The sequence below is a fragment of the Mauremys mutica genome, chromosome 2, assembly GCF_020497125.1.
Source record: "Mauremys mutica isolate MM-2020 ecotype Southern chromosome 2, ASM2049712v1, whole genome shotgun sequence".
In the NCBI taxonomy this organism is placed as follows: domain Eukaryota; kingdom Metazoa; phylum Chordata; order Testudines; family Geoemydidae; genus Mauremys; species Mauremys mutica.
Window position 1 is genome coordinate 64,765,880 of NC_059073.1, and position 19,618 is coordinate 64,785,497.

The window sequence follows — 19,618 nt, forward strand, 5'->3', positions numbered from 1 at the left end:
ATAGCCAATGCAATCACTGAGCTGCTACTATCAAGGGTAGTGACTCTGGGAAATGTGCAGGTCATAGTGGATGGCTTTGCTGCAATGGGATTCCCTAACTGTGGTGGGGCGATAGATGGAACACATATCCCTGTCTAGAGACCGGACCACCTTGGCAGCCAGTACATAAACCGCAAAGGGTACTTTTCAATGGTGCTGCAAGCACCGGTGGATCACATGGGATGTTTCTCCAACATCAACATGGGATGGCCGGGAAAGGTACATGACGCTCGCATCTTCAGGAACTCTGGTCTGTTTGAACAGCTGCAGAAAGGGACTTACTTCCCAGACCAGAAAATAACTATTGGGGATGTTGAAATGCCTATAGTTATCCTTGGGGACCCAACCTACCCCTTAATGCCATGGCTCATGAAGCCATACACAGGCACCCTGGACAGTAGTAATGAGCTCTTCAACTATAGGCTGAGAGAGTGCAGCATGGTGGTAGAATGTGCATTTGGACATTTAAAAGCGTGCTGGCACAGTTTACTGACTCGGTTAGACCTCAGCGAAACCAGTATTCCAATTGTTATTGCCGCTTGCTGTGTGATCCACAATATCTGTGAGAGTAAGGAGGAGACATTTATGGCAGGGTGGGAGGTTGAGGCAAATCACCTGGCCGCTGATTAAACGCAGCCAGACACCAGGATGATTAGAAGAGCACAGCAGGGCGTGCAGCACATCAGAGAAGCTTTGAAAACCAGTTTCATGACTGGTCAGGCTACTGTGTGACAGTTTTGTTTGTTTCTCCTTGATGAAAACCTGCCCCCTGGGTTCACTCCACTTCCCTGTAAGCCAACCGCTCTCCCCCCTTCAATCACCGCTTGCAGAGGAAATAAGGTCATTATTGTTTCAAAATCATGCACTCTTTATTAATTCATCACACAAAAAGGGGGATAACTGTCAAGGTAGCCCAGGAGTGGTGGGGGTGGAGGGAAGCACCAGGTGGGGTGGTGGAGGAGGGAAGGACAAGGCCACACTGCACTTCAAAACTTATTGAATTCCAGCCTTCTGTTGCTTAGCAAGTCCTCTGGGGTGGAGTGGTTGGGTGTCCAGAGGCGGCGTCCCCTCTGCCCCCACGTTCTTGGGCATCTGGGTGAGGAGGCTATGGAACTTGGGGAGGAGGGCAGGCAGTTACACAGGGGCAGCAGCGGCAGTCTGTGCTCCTGCTGCCTTTCCTGCAGCTCCACCAGACACCAGAGCATATCAGTTTGATCCCCCAGTAGCCTCAGCATTGCATCCTGCCTCCTCTCATCACACTGCCACCACCTCTCATCTTGCTCCCACCACATCTCATCTTGATCATCCCTCCTGTCCTTGCGCATTTTCTGCTTTCCTGGACTCTGACATTGTTTGCCTCCACACATTCTGCTGAGCTCTTTCAGTGCGAGAGGACTGCATGAACTCAGAGAACATTTCATCGTGAGTGCATTTTTTTCGCCTTCTTATCTGCGCTAGCCTCTGGGATGGAGATGATAGGGGGAGCGTCAAAACATTTGCAACTGCAGGAGGAAAAAAAGGCAGAGTAGTATTTAAAAAGACACATTTTAGAGAACAATGGGTAGACTCTTTCACGGTGAACCAAGCTGTTAACGTTACATAGCACATGTGCTTTCGGTACAAGGTCGCATTTTGCCTCTTATATTGAGGGCCTGCCAGTTTGGTGTGAGAGATCACACACGCAGGGCCTGGCAACAGAATTCAGCTTGCAGGCAGCCATGATAAGCCACAGCCTTTCAGCTTCTTCAATCTTCATAACATGTGGGAATGGTTTCAAACAGCAGTGCCCTCCTTTCCCATAGCAAGCACCCATTGGGATGGTCAGTTAAAAGGAGGGGCTGTACTGGCCGCGAATGCATCCCAAGTCTTCAGGGCAAATTAATCATTAAACATGCGTACTTTTAAACCATGCATTATATTTACAAAGGTACACTCACCAGAGGTGCCTTCTCCGGCTTCATGGTCTGTGAGCCCACCTTGGGATGGTTGAGAGGGTATTGGCTCCAGGGTGATAAACAGTTCCTAGCTGTCGCAGAGAATGGCTTCTCCGCTTGCATGCTGTGCGCTATCCTCATGCTCCTCCACCTCCTCATCTTCCTTGTCCCCAAAATCCTCATCCCTGTTGCATGAGATTCCACCCTTGCAGGTGTCCATAGACAGGGGTGAAGTAGTGGTAGGGCTCCCCCCTAGAATTGCATGCAGCTCATCATAGAAGCAGCATGTCTGGGGCTCTGACCCAGAGTGGCCATTTGCCTCTTTGGTTTTTTGGTAGGCTTGCCTGAGCGCCTTAATTTTCACACAGCACTGCTGTGGGTCCCTATTGTAGCCTCTGTCCATCATGCCATTGGAGATTTTTTAAAATATTTTGGCATTTCATCTTTTGGAATGGAGTTCTGATTGCATGGATTCATCTCCCCAAACAGCAATCAGATCTTCCCGTTCGGTCCATGCTGGAGCTCTTTTGCAATTCTGGAACTGCATGGTCACCTGTGCTGATGAGCTCGCCATGCTGGCCAAACAAGAAATGAAATTCAAAAGTTCCTGGGGCTTTTGCTGTGTACCTGGGTAGTGCATCTGAGTTGAAAGTGCTGTCCAGAGCGGTCACAATGGAGCACTCTGGGATAGCTCCCGGAGGCCAATACCATCGAATTGTGTCCACACTACCCCAAATTCGACTGGGCAATGTCAATTTCAGTGCTAATCCCCTCGTCAGGGAGGAGTACAGAAATCGATTTTAAGATCCCTTTAAGTTGACAAAAATGGCTTCGTTGTGTGGACGGGTGCAGGGTTAAATCAATCTAACGCTGCTAAATTCTATCTAAACTCGTAGTGTAGACCTGGGCTCTGTGTATGTCTCTCATAACTGCATAAAGAGATACCAGGACTTCCTGATGATTTGTTTCTGCTATGACATATTTAGTCATTTCTCTTATTATGCATAAATGTAAAAGTGGAAATTGCTCCACTAAAAGTTTACATATTTCCTTTAGTAACTTCTGTAGCCTCACCATGGGATCCATTTCCTGAAATGAATAAGGAATGTTACCACTCCTTGTTTTAAAGCTCTTTTCAGTGTAAAGAGGCCAGAATCAAAACCCTGCATCTGTACATCCCTGGCCAGTGCCTTAATGGTACAATGTGGCCCTGAATCTCAGAATTATAAGATTTCTCAAAGTTCTTGTGGGCTAGACTACCATGAAAGCACACCTCCAAGGTGGAGTGGTGAGAAGCTGCGCTATTCTAGGAGGATTTTGGAGGTACAATTGTATGGTTTCGATCTCGGTGAGAGCCACTGCCTTTTACCTGTTAAAGAAATGTGGTTTAGAACTAATCAAGTTACAGTATCAATGTGAAAAATCGCATAATGCATTTAGCACTACTTTTTTGTTATGCGTGTTTAGGGTTTAAGGAGCTGAATTGACAGCGCTGGAGATGAAGCCATTTTACTTATCCACAATGTAGATACAGCATGGGCATCAGCCACTCAGGTTTCTTCATCTGCAAGATAAGACTTGAGTCCTTGGCCCCTCTTCTGGGGCTGTTCACAAGGTTGCCAATTCTGATGGTGGTTTTATTATATGAACGCCCCTGTCCACTAGGAGCTGGACTGATACCACCAACTCACTTCACATAGGCAATTGAACAGCCAGTTGATGTCAAACACGTTTGACCATTATTATTGTCCTTAGCTAGGTTTGACCCACTGAATAGAAATTGAAGACTCTATTCAGCCACTGAGCTATCCAATTCCATCCATTAATATTTTAACAGTGTACTGCAATGGGTAGCTCCTATATACCCGGAGGTGGTGGGTGTACTCTACACATGGAATCAGAATGCAAACAGGTTAAGATAGACCAGTCAGGTTTGGCTCAATTCGTTCATCCTGAGCTGCTTGCACTACACTTTGCATGTCAAAAGCATTTTGACTGCGTTTATTTTTTCATCGTTAATATTGATGGTATTGTACAGGGCTTTTAATTTTAATAGTTAAGTCTTAGACTGGGAATTACTATTATTATAGCAGCATCTACTGACCTCCACCAGGGATTGAGGCCCTATAGGCATGCGGCCTATCCGGTTAATCCGCTGGAGGGCCGCAAGACAGTTTGTTTATGTGGACCGTCCGCAGGCATGGCCCCCCGCAGCTCACAGTGGCCGGAAAAGGTGAACCAAGGCCATTGGGAGCTGCAGGAGGCCATGCCTGCAGATAGTCCACGTAAACAAAATGTCTCGCATACCGCCAGTGGATTACCCTGATGGGCCGTATGCCGAAGGTTGCCAACCTCTGCCCTATTGTGTTATGTGTTCTACACACACATAACAAAAAAAACTTTCCTGCCCCAGAGACATCACAATTTAAGTATACAATGACATGACAGGTGAATATAAAAAACAAATAGGTGGAGCACAAACTAACAATCAGATTATTGTGACTAGCATAATTAGTAGTGCTCACAGTGCACCAGCAGTGTAGGCTTCACCTAGTGTTGATGTGAGTTTTTAAGCAGGGATTTGAAAGAAGATAATATGGCTTTGCAGAGCTCCTCCCCTACAAAAGGGGGGGGAAGTAGAAGAAAACATAAAGATGTTTGAGGGAAAAATGGACTAAAGGGTGATAAAGGTTGGTACTGTTGGCAGCATGGTGTCAGGAGTTGAAAGCTCAGTAGTCTGTAAGGGATGAAAGGTGGAGCGGGGCTAAGCCATAAAGAACGTTAGAAGTGAAGACAAGTAGTTTGTGCTTGTTGCAGTGGAAAAGAGGAAGCCAGTGGAGGGATACAGAAAATGGTTGAAGGGTCAGAGAGAAGAACCCAGGAGATGATCTTTGCTGTAGCATTTTCAGTGGACTTAAGGGGGCCAAGATGACATTTGCCAGTGCCATACAGGAGGAGGATTCAGTAGTCAAGAAGTGAGATACTGAGGGTGAGTTTTGGCTGTGTGGACAGAGAGGAAAGGCCAGATTTCAGAGACATTGTGCAGGAATATGTGGTAACATTTAGATGCCACCTGGCTGTATGGGTCTACAAAGAAGGCCATGTCCAAAGTGACACCCAAATTACAAACCATCTAGAGCAGCATTTCTCAAACTGTGGGTCAGGACCCCAAAGTGGGTCACAACTCCATTTTAATGGGGTTGCCAGGGCTGGCGTTAGACTTGCTGGGGTCGAAACCCAAGCCTAAACCCCCACCATCCAAGGTCAAATCCAAAGTCCCACCACCTGTAGCCAAAGCCCAAGGGCTTTATCCCTAGGTGGCGAGACTCAGGTTACAGCCCCCTCCTCACACGCTTGGGGCTGAAGCCTTTGGGCTTCGACTTTGCCCCCGCCTCCCTCACCCACCTTAGTTTCTAGTTGGTTAGTATAGCATAGATAGTTCACTTATGAGTTTCAGTTACGGGGGGTTCCCCCATTCTGTTTTCCCTCCCCCGCCCCTTATTTGTCACCAGGGCATGCCACGATCCCCAGGCTTCAAGACTTGCCAGGACTGCATGAAGCGCATGCCCAAAAGTGATCTCCACACCTCCTGTTTACAGTGTTTGGGCGAGGGTCACCAAAAAGACCGCTGCAGGATCTATCAGGAATTCTGACCGAGAACTCGTAGAGGGAGCCGCAGGTTAAAATACTCCTCATGGAGGCAGTTCTCTGACCTCAGTCGGACCCAGGTGCCGGGGATCCCGTTCCCAGTACGTCTTCTTCAGTGCAAAGTGCTCTGGCGCTGTCTTCGAGAGATCTGGCATCAAAGGAAGACACTGCCTAGGAGGCTCGGCACCAGTCCCAATCGCCAGCGCAGAAGAAGACAGGAAGAGGCCGATCTCTCTCAGCAAGATCCAGGAACTAGCCATCAGTGGCACCTCAGTCAGGCCATGACTCTGAGGCTCAGAGTGGGGCTATGTCGTCTGCTGCCCAAGTGAGGCAGACAAGTCCGGGCCTGTCGTGCTTGCCGAAGCCCTCTGTAAGCTTGTGGACTCACCCCTGTGGTGCCTCCTGCTGGTGGTCTTAGGGAATTAGCTCTCCAGCAGTTGGAGCACTCTCTGCAGGCCGGTGTCCCGCTACCGCTTGGCCCCCATGTCCCTCCCAGACCCGGTGCCCTGTTATCTGGGGCGCTGCCCCCTGGCAATAACCCCTCAGTCTTAGGATCTCCCCTCCCCAGGGAACTCCCACCCACTATCCCCACCTGAACTCAGTATACGGCTACTGCCCGTCATTGTCTAGCCCCCATACCCTGTGCAGACTGCAGTATCAGCCTACACATCACTGGCAAGGTTGGGTTTGGACCTGCTGCCTTTGCCTACCCCTGGGCTGCCCTCTGCAACCCCCAGTACCTATTTGCCTTCTGCTAGGGGCTTTCCAGGCTGGAGCTCCCCAGCTCCTCTACCTTTCCCCAGCCCTGCTCCACTCAGGTACCCTGTCTCTAGCTCCCTGCAGCCAGGCCCTTCTCCCTCTACAAACAGAGAGAGGCTGCCTGGGCTTCTGGCTCACAGCCTCTTATCGGGGCCAGCTGAGCCTGACTGGGGCATGGCCACAGCTGAGCCTACTTTCCCCAATCGACCCAGGTTTCTTGCCCCAGCCCTCTCTTGGGCTGTTTTAAGCCCCTAGGGCAGGAGCGGGGTAAGCACCGTGCTACACATCCTCCCCCTTAAGAATTCACAGGTAGGGGAGATCCATATCGCCCCAGCATCTCTTGCAGGCGGACCCGCAGGGAATCCCTCTCCTTGCGCACGCTCTCCAGTGCAAGGAGCAGCCAGCTCCCTTCCTCCATAGTTTGGGTTCCCCTGGTAGCCCTTTCAGCTCCCCCATGGGATCCCCAGTTTGTCTGGGGCTTCTCTACCCCAAAACTCCCCTCTTTTGGGCCCTGGTCATCACTACCCCCTCCTTCGGGGCAGTCTCGGACCTGGCCTGGTCCTCTGGCCTCCCCATCTTTCTCTGGGGACTAGGCTGCTTTCCCTGGCGCCCCTTGTGGCAGAGGAGGCACAGCCAGTGCCCACCTTGATCACCTCAGGGCTAGCCTGGGCCCTGCGAGTTCCATGAGGGCACTCCCTCTTCAAGTGCCTTGGTTCCCCACAGGCCCAACAGGTCTTCGGCCTTGGCACTGGCTTCCTGCCCAACGTGCCTGGCCCCCAATGAGGTCTTTGTGCCCTTCCCTGCAGCCCTGCTTGCTGCTCGGTGAGACAGGCCACACAGGCTCTCCAGTAGTAGTCTCTCATTTCTTCTCCACTGAGAGTTCCTCAACTTCCCGATTCAGGCAATCATCTCACAGTCTGTGCCCTGGCCTCTTGCATTGGGGTGGACCGCTATACCCGCATTCTCCACCACGTGTAAGCATGTGGACTCACCCCTCCGGCGCCTCCTGCTGGTGGTCTCAGGGAATTAGCTCTCCAGCCGTTGAGGTGCCCTCTGCAGGCCGGTGTCCCGCTACCGCTTGGCCCCCGTGTCTCTCCCAGGCCTGGTGCCCTGTTATCTGGGGCGCTGCCCCCTGGCAGTAACCCCTCAGTCTTAGGGTCTCCCCTCCCCAGGGAACCCCCACCCACTATACCCACCTCGACTCAGTATATGGCTACTGCCAGTCATTGTTTAGCTCCCCTCCCCTGGGGCAGACTGCAGTATCAGTCTACTCATCACTGGCAAGGTTGGGTTTGGACCTGCTGCCTTTGCCTACCCCTGGGCTGCCCTCTGCAACCCCCAGTACCTATTTGCCTTCTGCTAGGCCACAGCCTGGGTCTTTCCAGGCTGGAGAGCCCCAGCTCCTCTGCCTTTCCCCAGCCCTGCTTCACTCAGGTACCCTGTCTCTAAATGAAGTGTAGTTAGAGGGGGAAAAGAAAAATGAACTACATTTCAAGTAAAAATGAAGATATTTTCAAATATATTTGTGATAGAAGTTAAAGGGAAAAAAGCTCTGCCTAAAATATAGATGTGGAAAAGTACTAATCTAGTCCATATGGGGTTAACGTTTGTTCATCAATGTAATATCTGAGCACTGTCCAGTAGTGCATTAAGGGTCCTGGGCTGGCCCCATTGTAGTAAGACGGCCTTGGTTCCCGTATCAGTCACCAGCAAAGTGGCATGAGCCTGGAGTTGGGGCCAAAGATTCTTGTGAGGACATTGAACTGTTTTATGTTGGACTTTCTGTTAACTCAGTGTCCTCCCAATCGAGCCCTGGCTGGAGGGCCGAATTACGGGAAGAGCAACCACCACAGTGACAGAGCGACCATCAGCAAGGGGCACCAGACTGAAAGATAGCTGCTACTCCATGCCTGGCCCCGAGGAGGTACTCCATCAGTGAGTGAACCCCTTCCCAGCCCACACAGATTAGCTTCCCCTTACTATAGAAGTCCAGCATGCCAGAGGAGTGGAGTTGTAGACCGTAGTCTTCATCTCAGAGCTTTAGGTCATCTTTTAGATATCCCAGGTCCAGGCCATTGAGTGTCTTGAAGATAATGACTTGATATTTTGTGGGAAGCCAGTGTAGGGAGCATAGGACAGGTTTCATTTGTTAGCAGTATCCCATGTTTGTGAGAGACGCTGCTGTAGTAGCAGCATGGTACATAAGTACAAGGCAATATAAAGAAATGGCAGATTTATTATTCAGCTACTTTTCCATAATTGTGCCATTTGAGGCTTGAGTTTCATGTTTAATAGGCTTTTCTGTGGTTCTCATCACCGTAGTATTGGAGCATCTTGCCTACATTAATTAATTTGCTCTCACCACAGCTCTATGAGGTAGGAAAGTATGTTTATGGTAGTTTGTTATTGTTTTATTGTAGTAGCATTAGTAGTAGCTATTTCAAACTGCCCAGTATTTATAACTATCTAACTTAAAGTTCTTTTGGAAGAAAAACTGGGGTCTTGCCTCTTTCGGTCTCATTTCTTTTTCTAGAGACCGCTGGCAATGCTGAAACCAAGCAAAGTACCTCAGAGAATCTCTCTATATTTTAATCACGTGGCACTGCATTTCAGAAAGATGCCTTAAACCCTGATCCTGCATAGGATTCCACTTGTATGGACCCTTACATCTCTTCCATCCAGCTGTTTTCCTTTTGAAGAGTTGAGGTCTTTAGTCTTCCAAATCATGAGTGCTTCCAAATCTACCAATAGATTTAATTTAGAAAAATATTTAAAACAACAACGGATCAATGAATTAAACTAAGTGACAAGACAGTGAATGAATACTACTGCTTTCTTATAAACTACAAACATAGGATGGTAGAGTCTGTTTCACAACCACTTACTAGACTTCAAGTGCAGGCAACTGACCTTCAATATAGTCCCTTGGAATGATTAATTCTGGGTTTTTATAGGAATGAAAGATAATAAGGCACCGAGGAGTAAAATTGTCAGAGTATAGCACTACGATCTGGAATTTAAGCCTGCAGAACACTGGAAATGACAATCTGGCTGTCTCCTGGGTTTTGTTTTGATTTTTTTTTTAATCCAACTGGCTATCTGAATTTTTGGCTTCCGCTATTTCTTCTAATTTGTTACCGGTGGCCTCAGCATAGCACTTTTCCTGCCAAAATAATTTGTGCCATCAGCAATTGTTTTAATGGTTCTTGTATTTTGCAGTACAATTGAAGTCAACAAAATACTAGCTAAAGGAAAATGAGTAAATAGAATATATTTAGACTTTCTAAAACCTTTTAATATAATCCTTCACGAAAGGCTGTTAAGGGGACTCAATAGTCACTGGGTGAAAGGTGATGTACTTTTGTCATGCAGAAGAAACTATTTATGAGATGGAAACCAATGAGGATTCAAAAGGATTTTTTTAAAAGAAATGCTTAGACATTTACACAAATGATAAGAACATTGTCCATAGCTACACTAGCTAGGATACAAGTTAGCAACGGCTATCAAAGAGCAAATTGAAAATGGAGATGTCAAGCCACTGTGGCCCTTTTATAGTGAGAGTACTAATGCAGTCCAGAAGGGCACTCTTTTTTTCATCATTTATACTATACTCTTGAGGCATCCTCTTTTCTAATCAGATACTTATGTGACATCTCCCCCCATCATTCATCACAGATTGTGAGTGTAACCTATGCTAATGAAATGTGGCTCTTTGTTCTTTTCTAATCACAGTAGACCACATATGAAGGTGTATGAATCTCTTACTGCCTTGGAGTAATTGGACCTGCAGCCAGATCCTAACTGTTCAACACACAATTGTTGGATTACAATGAAGCTATGAGAGTTTACACCAGCTAGCATCTGGCCCAAATCCATTAGCTCCAAGGCAGTAGCAGACTCATGCTTTTCAATCCAGAGGCCCAGATTAACTTCTTGCAGCGGCAGCTCCAGGCACCAGCGCTCCAAGCACGTGCCTGGGGCAGCAAGCAGCGGGGGGTGCCCTGCTGTTTCCTGCGAGGGCATCAGTCAGTCAGCCTTCAGCAGCTTGCTTGCGGGAGGTCCGCCAGTCCCACGGATACGGCAGCAATTCGGCGGCGGGTACACCGAATCCGCAGGACCGGCGGACTTCCCGCAGGCAAGCCGCCGAATCCGCAGGACTGGGGACCTCCCGCAGGCGTGCCGCCAAAGGCAGCCTGCCTGCCATGCTTGGGGCAGCAAAAAAGCTAGCGCCACCCCTGACTTCTTGCACATGACTTATTCAGGGGCATTGCTAAAAGTGGTGGCCTGAATGAGAATTTAAGTCAGCCTCTCTGGATCAGAAAGCATGAGTTTCTACTGTTTGAACTAGTAGACCTGCAAGAGCGAACTCACAATCCTCAGTTGGTGGTCTAATAGCTAGACAAAAACAAAGCCACACTTTATTCACATGGGTTATTATGAACACCTAGTAAAAATCTCTATTAAAGTTTTTTATATCAATTAAAAAATACAATTAAGAGATAGTTACATGTCCTTACTTTCTCCCTACAAACATATTTACAGCCTAGTGAGTATGAGAGATTCCTAAATCTACCCAAAGTACAAAACAAAACCTGAAACATAAAAATACATCTTTTAAAATGTAGGCCCTGATTCTGAAAATACTTACTTAAATATGCTTAATTGTTTGCAGGAGTCCAGGCCTTACATTGTACAGCACTTATATATGTTTCTAGAATGTTAAGACCATGTAAGTGCGCTGCATTATTTAATACCATTGAGCACCCTTTCTAATTTTCTTAATACAGTGAGTCATTCAGCTTCTGGGTATTAGTTAGCTTGTTACATAGATGATTTCCTTCATAATTGTGGACAGTTTTGTTGCCTTGCTTTTCTCTTTTCCTTGGCAAACACTAGTACTTCACCAGTGTTAATGAAGTAGCCTGTTGCTATTACAAGTTTAGCTAGCTGAGGCTGCAGTGTCATTTCTTACTGCCATGCATTCAGATATGATATGCAGTCCATTAATTACTTCACTAAAATAAGCTACTTATCCGTGCAGTTCCTGGGCCAGATCCATAGCGATGCTGCACTCTTGCTGTTTTGAAGTTGCATTGACTTTACTGGGTGTGGAGGGGATGTGTGCAAATATATGGGTAATTTTTCCCCTTTCTATCACAGCAGGAGGCGGCATCTTCTTTCTAGATATTTCGCTCCATATTTCTGAAAATGTTTGCTGAATTTGAGACTAAATTTAGGAATTGTCGTGACTTTTGGTCTCATTTATTTCTTATGCAAAGTTGTAGTTGAGCATTCTGTGGGTCCTCTGGCTGCCACATAAGGGATAGAAGTTATATATACAGTTCTTCTGAATCATCAAGCAGCCTTACACAATAATAGTTCATTTCTAAGTAGAAAAATATAAAGCTAATGGCTTTTGGGTATTTGACCTTTAACCTATCTAGATGAACTGGCCAATGTATTTGACATAATAGTTCCATCTTGACTTTTCCTTCAGATCTAATTGGTATTGCATTGGGATCATAGTGATATGTATATTGTGGCAATTTTTATTTTCAAAATGAAACAGTGCTCCTGATTCAAGAGGTCTGGTTTTATAATTTAAAAACAAAACAAAATAAAGCCATTACAGACATACACTTTTTGTTTCCAAATCCGCTAGCTACCCCTCAAAGCTGTCACTGTCACTCGGAGAGGTAGGAGGGAGAGCACTGTCAGCACTGAGCAACAGAGATCGTCAAAAGGAAAGTAACATGGAAATAAAATACACTTGAAAAGAGACTCACGTTGGTTAAGCAGAGCAAAAACAAATTGCAAAAGAGAAAATAAAATAAGAGTCAAGGCAAGAAACCATCTAGTCAAACAGTAGTCAGAGAAAATTAAAATTAAAACTCTGGCTCTTAATGAATATAAAGTATAGATGGTGATATGAGACCAGAATAAAATTTAAAAAATGAGATTCTTTTTTAAAAAAAATTTACATTTTATGAAGATTATGTATCGCAAAAGAAAAAGAAAAAGGACAAACAGGATTAGGAATGGAAATGTTGTTTAAAAAGTTAACTGTTTAAATGATTACAATTATATCTTTTAACCAGGTAACTGATTAAAGGGATAGAGGCTGGGGCTGCTCCAGCCAGTGCGCAGGGGGTTAACAGTTAGGGTGGGTTAGCGGTAAGACTAATGCTTACCGGTTAACCAGTTAATATTTTACATCCCTAAACAGGATAAGTGTGAAAAATATAAAATGAAGAGCATTAAATGAATGAAAGATGGCAAATCCAAAAAGGAAGAGAAAACAGAGCAATATGTAATAACTGCCTGAATGTTAAAGTAAAGAATAAGTGATGCCTGATAGTCTCTTCACACTAACAAACCAGACTTTTAACTCAGGACTTCCAATATCTGCTCACCCCCATTGGTCAGAAAGCTTTGCCTGGTGAGCAAGGGGGCTAAGAAATCAATCTAATCTATGACTTAAAACAAAAATGTTTCTAACCCTTATAGGTATGAAGATAACTGAGTATGAACCAGTGCAGTGCTGTCTTTCTGAATCTGTAGTTCGACACCTCCAATTGCCTCTGTGACTTCTCATAGCTTTCCCAAGCAGCAGCAGACTGAAATGCATAAGACTGAATCATCTCAGTTTCTCTATACTGTTGTTTGGGAGAAACTATGAACAGCAGCAGAAGGTGGCACGTAAGCTACCTACAGAACACACATATTGTGAGGCCAGAAGAAAGAAAGGGGAAACTTCTTCATTGCAGCAGTCAGGAGACTGAATTATGTACTTGTAACTGACCGATGATCTCAGTTCCTCAACTGCAGGTGAGAAAAAAATAGCACACCTACTAAGAGAGATGTGCAAAGGTGGCTTTAAGTCAACTTTATATTCCCCCAGTCCTGGATCAGCTGTGTGCCAGCCCAGACTTTCAATATAACTTAGAACAGCCTGAAGGTTGCTCTTAGTCCTGCTGGCTGTCAATGGCCCTAAGTGCCTGTTACAGCAGCCAGGAATTGCTGGGGTATATTGAAGGCTTGGCCATACCTCTTTTCCCTTGGCCATGTCCTTTGAACCAGACAGAGGAAATGAGAGGTTGGGAATGACATAGGAGTTACTATGGTGACTGTCACTGCAGGAGGCCCCTATCTTTAAGTAAACTTCCCATAGTTGGCTTGCTAGCTTTTGGTGCTGGCACAAACTGGCCCCAAATTCAGAGACAATATTTTACAAAGGTCTAGGATTCTGTGATTATGCAATGGCTGCCATTTTGGCCTGCGATTTTGAAGGTTTCATTCACAGTTCAGCTTCTCTAAGGCTTCCTTGAGAGTTCTTAAGTTTATATATGTAATTACCATTTATCTGATAATCTGAGTTCTGTAATGATCATGGTGAAACCATCTAGTCTTTTATTCCTTGAAGCTCTGTGAATGCTTGTACCTTGTGGTCCATTTAGTCTATCCTGTTAGTGTAATAATTTTAGGTCAATGTTATAACTGGCTCAGATCCTCACCTAGTGTAAATTGGCTTGGCTCCATTTACATTAACGCAGCTGTAGTGATTAATACCAGTTGAGGATATGTAGCAGTAGTAGTAGTATATTCTAGATCTGGTTAAAATAGGAATTTCCATTTTGCAGCAAATTCTGATAATTTGAAATTTTGTTTTTGTCCCAAATGGGGACCAAAAGTTGAAATGTTAATTTTTTTTTTTGCAGGACAGAAAGTTCTTCGAGGAGTGTCCCTGTGGGTGCTCCACTTTAGGTGTCTTGGCGCCCTGCGCCTGTAGTCAGAAATTTGTCGTAGCAGTGCCCTGGTTGGCCGCGCACGCGTGGCAGCCATCTCGCGCCGCTCCAAGCTGCTATCTAGCATGTGCAGCCAACTGACCCCAGTTCCTTCTTTACCACCCTCGGCTTGAGTCGGAGCAATAGCAGCTCCCCTTCAAATCCATAGATAGTTCATATTCCTTCTTTTTTCTTTTATCCTCTCAATCTTAGTTAACTTCAGTTAACAGTCTTAACTTCTTCCATATTTAAAAAAAAATTGTTTAAGTTCCCCCACCCCCTGCCGCCACCCGGCGGGCCTCTGTCAGTGATGACTGATTAAAAACGGGCTACCCATTTTTCTCCAGCGCTGGCCCTTCCTCAGGCATGCCTAGTTCTCCTGGATTTAAATGCTGCCTGACCTGCAGGCTGTTGATACTGTTTCAGACGGCCATGCTCAGTGCGTCCACTGTCTCGGAGAGACCCATATTCCCCAAAAGTGTCGTCATTGTAAAAAAACTGATCGCCAGAACACTGAAGGCCAGGGACCTCCAACTTAAGTTACTAATGATGGAGAAATCCCTCAGGCCAGACTCCAGAACCCAGAGTCCAGGACGCCTCTTGGCCAACGGTCATCAGCAGCAGTCTCAGACAAGGGCTCCACTGCCAAGTCTGCTTCTAAAGACCCTGTCCCTAAAAAGGCAACCAAACACCGGTCTCAGTCATCGCCACAGCAAGATCTGGCTAAAAGAAAGCGAAAAATCTGCCCCAGTACTGACAGCGCTGAGAGCCTCAGACTGAGAGGCACTGGGAACATCCAGTACTGAGACTTCCAGAGGAGCCAAGGACCCGGTACAGGCAGGCTCTGTCAGATGTGTGATCTAAAGCCAAGCTCCCTAGCTTGGCACCGACCAATGTAATGGTGCCACCTGCTGCGCACACACAGCTCAGCAAGACCTTGGCATCGACATTTCTGACTCTCTCTTCTCAGACTGCGCTGCCGTCCCTGGCACCAAGCTTCCCGGTACAGCAACTTTTCACAAGACAGGTAGACCTAGCAGTCTCTTCTACGCCAGGGACCCCCTTATTCGGTACTGACAGTACCCCAACGAAGCCTGGACCAAGCCAGGGATCACCACCCCAGGGGATTCAGCGCCACCTCTCTTCAGTGATGATGTTGAGTAGGATGATCCAGGACTGTATACCCCTCATCACTTCTCTCCTAATGCTGGACCCCCATATCACCAGCCACAGGTAGACGCGCGAGCCTGGCAGCCCCAATCCTGGCTGCCACCTCCTATGGCCCTCCCACCCAACCGGCCATACTGGGACCCATGGGCCATCTATGGGGCCCAGAACATTAGCCCGCCTAACCCACCAGTCTCCAGAGCACACCACTGTTCCTCACCAACGAACTCAGCACCTCCAGAGGCCCAAAATGAGGAGACTGAAGAGCAGGAGGATGCACCTGAAGGAGACACCTTGCCACCTACACACATTTAATTTTTGTCTTCAGATGAAACAATCATGCCACCACCTCCCACATCAGGGGATGACTTCAAGTCCTTTCAGAAACTGTTAAAGAGGGTAGTGGACTCCCTTGACATACCCTTCTCTGAGCTCCCTGAGACCCAACATAAGCTCACTGACATACTCCAGGCATCCCCATCAGCAAAAATAGCACTGCCTATTAATGCTTCCATAATGGACCCTAAGAAAACCATCTGGCAGACACCAGCCATGGCCCCTCCTTCTTGCAAAAGGTTGGACAAAAAATATTACATGCCAGCAAAAGGGGCTGAATTTCTTTTTACCCACCCAACTCCTAATTCACTGGTCGTGGAGGCAGTAAATCAGAGGGGCAAGCAGCAACAGTCTAGATCCATCTCTTACTACAAGGACTGGAAGAGGTGAGACCTCTTTGGGCGCAAAACCTATTCTTCCACCGCCTTACAGTTCCGCATTGCAAATTACTCTGCACTACTCACAAAATATACACACAACCTCTTTTCTACAATGTCATATTTTATTGAACATCTCCCAGAGAACAGGAGAGACGCATATAAGTCCAACTTTTCCAAAGGCGCTCTCATCGCAAGGACGGCCCTCCAAGCCTCCCTCAATTCCATGGACATAGCAGCACGCTCCATCGCGACCTTCACGGTCATGCATTGGGCATCCTGGCTCCACCTATCGGGATTCCCAAGGGAGGTACAGTCTACAGTTAGGGACCTACCCTTTGAGTGTCAGAAACTGTTTGCCAAATCCACCGATGTGTCCTTTCATACTTAAAGGACTCCCGGACCACCTTAAAGATTCTTGGCATCTATGTCCCTGGAAACAAGAAAAAACAGGGCAGGTTTTACAACCAAAAATTCCAGGTTGCACCATACTCCCAGCCCCAAAGACACTATACCCAATGCTGCAAACAGAGGCAGACGGAAAAAAGGCAGAATCAAGACCAGCCTTCCACCTCCAGGCTATCGTTTTGAAGGTCTGGTCGAGGGCCTGAGACCTCTACGCTCTCTAATTCTGGATCTCAACCCCACTCTAACACCTTCTGGGGACCACCTGTCACCATATTACCCAGTCTGGAATAACATCACCACAGACAGATGGGTCCTGGAAATTATCCAGCAGGATTACTCCATCCCATTTATTTCTATCTCACCTACCCACCCCGTTTCCCTATCTCTCTTCAGGGACCCCTCTCACGAGCCCCTATGACAACAAGAAATATACCACCTCATGCAATTAGGGGCTGTGTAATCAGTACCAGTTCAACAAAGGGGAAGAGGATTTTATTCCCATTATTTCCTTGCTCAGAAAAAGAACAGCGGATGGAGACCCATCCTGGATTTATGCAAACTTAACAAGTTTGTGAGAACACAATGATTCAAAATGGTGACCCTATTAATGATAATTCTGGCATTAGAGAAAGGAGATTGACTCTCATCCTTCAACCAATAAGACAATTACTTTCATGTCATCATTCACCCAGTGCACAGATGATTCTTGGGCTTCACCCTAGGACATCAACATTACCAATACAAAGTGCTACCCTTCAGCCTGTCAATCGCCCCAAGGATCTTTTCCAAGGTCCTTGCCGTCACTGCAGCTCACCTTCGTAGACTAGGGGTCATGATTTTTCCAGACCTGGATCTGGACGTTTCTATGCCTGTTAAGAGCACCGACACAGCAGGCAGCACTAGAAGCCACATAGATCACAATGGCCCTCTTTACGAGCCTTGGACTTGAAATAGATCTTCAGAAGTCCACTTTAGTCCCTGTCCAACAATTGGAATTTATAGGGGCCTATCTCAACTGCCTCAGAGCAACAGCAAGCTTACCCCAACAGCGCTTCCTCAACTTAACCACTCTGATTACCACGGTCACAGACAGCCCACAAACGTCCGCCAGGACGTGCCTATGACTGTTGGAACACATGGCCACTATGACTTTCATCGTCAAACATGCCAGACTACATATGAGATGCCTACAAGCCTGGCTTTGCACATGCTATATACCACACAAGCACTCCCTCAACAGGCGGTTCACCATGCCCTGCAAGGTAAAGGATTCTCTGAGTGGTGAATGCACCCACAAAATGTCTGCTCAGGTGTCCCATTCCAACACACAGCTCCTTCAGTAACGATCACCATGGATGTCTCCCTCATGGGATGGGGAGCTCACCTGGACGACAACACAATCCAGGGTCGTTGGTCTTGCATATAAACATACTAGAACTAAGAACAGTCAGAAACACATGTGATCATTTCTTTCCTGTAATCCACAACACTACTATCAAAATCCTTATGGACAACACAGCATGCATGTTCTACATAAACTGCCAAGGAGGAGCCTGATCATACCCTCTGTGCATGGAGGCAGTATGCCTCTGGAATTGGTGCATCTCCCACAATGTAGACATCTCGGCATCCTACCTACCGGGACACCAGAACACCACAACGGACCAACTGAGCAGAGACTTCTCACAAACTCATGAGTGGGAGATAGACTACGCAACCCTCCCCACCATATTCAACCTATGGTGGTTGCCCTCTCTAGACCTATTTGCAACAGCCCACAATGCAAAGTACCCTCAATACTGCTCCCGAGTGGGGCTGGGAAGCCACTCCCTTGGCAGCGCCCTACTCATGAAATGGGAGGAGCCACTAATGTATGCATTCCCTCCAATTCCACTTCTGAGTCGGGTTATACACAAGATCAGGCAAGACAAGTCCAGGGTCATTCTCATTGCACCTACATGGCCCAGACAGACATGGTTCCCATACCTGAGACAGATGGCAGTGAAACCACCTCGAACCCTCTCTTTAATACCTCACCTCCTGACATAGGACTCAGGATGCGTCAATCATCCCAGTCTAGCCCTTCTCCATCTCAGGGCCTGATTTCTGCATGGCTAACAGGTATTGACAAAGACTATTCTGATGAAGTTAAAGACGTACTCTTGAACAGCCGCACACTAAGCACACGAAAAACATATACACAGAAGTGGACACGATTTTGCACCTGCTGCAAGGCAAACCATATTTCTCCACAGTCGGGCCCACTGCCCAGGGTCCTCGAATATATACTGGGTCTTAAAAAATTGGGGCTATCCAACAGCTCCATCAGAGTACACCTCGCTGTAATCACCTTGTTACATGATAACATGGATGGAGCGACTGTCTTCGCTCATCCAATGACTAAGCATTTTCTAAAAGGCATGATGAATACCTACCCAATGCTAAAAGAATCTATGCCCATGTGGGACCTTAACCTTGTCCTCCATAGCCTCATGGGGAAACAATTTGAACCCTTAGCGACTTGTTCTTTGCTACATCTATCGATGAAGGTGCCCTTCCTCATCACCATCACATCGGCAAGAAGGGTAGGAGAGCTAGGTGCCTTAATGGCACCCCCACCTGATACCACATTCTATAAAGACAAAGTGATCCTATGGCAACATCCCAAATTCATACCCGAGGTAGCCTCACCCTTGCATCTAAATCAACCGATATACTTACCTGTGTTTTTCCTGAAACCACATGCCGACAACAGGGAGACTTCTCTTCACACACTCGATGTCCACAGAGCACTAGCCTTTTACCCAGAAAGAACAAAATCATTCAGAAAATTGTCTAATCTCTCGATCGAAGGGTCAGACCATCTCTAAACAGAGACTGTCTAAATGGATATAGGGTTGTATCCATTTGTGCTACCAGCAGAACAACCTCCCTGCTCCACCAGGAGTTTGCACACACTCCATCAGAGCGTTATCAACATCAATAGCATTTCTCAGTGACACACCTATCACAAACATTTGCAAAGCAGCTACCTGGGCCTCTGCCCACACTTTTACTAAACACTACCCTCTCGAGCAACAATCAGCTGCAGACACACAGTTTGGACTCTTAGTGCTAGCCACCATCAATAAACCAACTCCAAAGTCCCCCCTCCACTGAGGGA

At 46.8% G+C, this 19,618-nt stretch overlaps 1 protein-coding gene across 4 annotated transcripts in view; it reads left to right on the top strand.

Moving 5' to 3' along the window:
- The window catches only part of LOC123363984 (cytochrome P450 7B1), a 192,798-nt gene that overhangs the window by 125,717 nt on the left and 47,463 nt on the right, over positions 1-19,618 (top strand). For 2 of the 4 annotated variants that reach the window (XM_045005662.1, XM_045005663.1), the window contains exon 1: positions 13,140-13,211. The exons of the other annotated variants lie outside the window; for them this stretch is intronic. The gene's annotated coding sequence lies outside the window, so the exon portion shown is untranslated. Of the gene's footprint in view, positions 1-13,139; positions 13,212-19,618 lie in introns of those variants that run through there. 4 annotated transcript variants of the gene reach the window in all.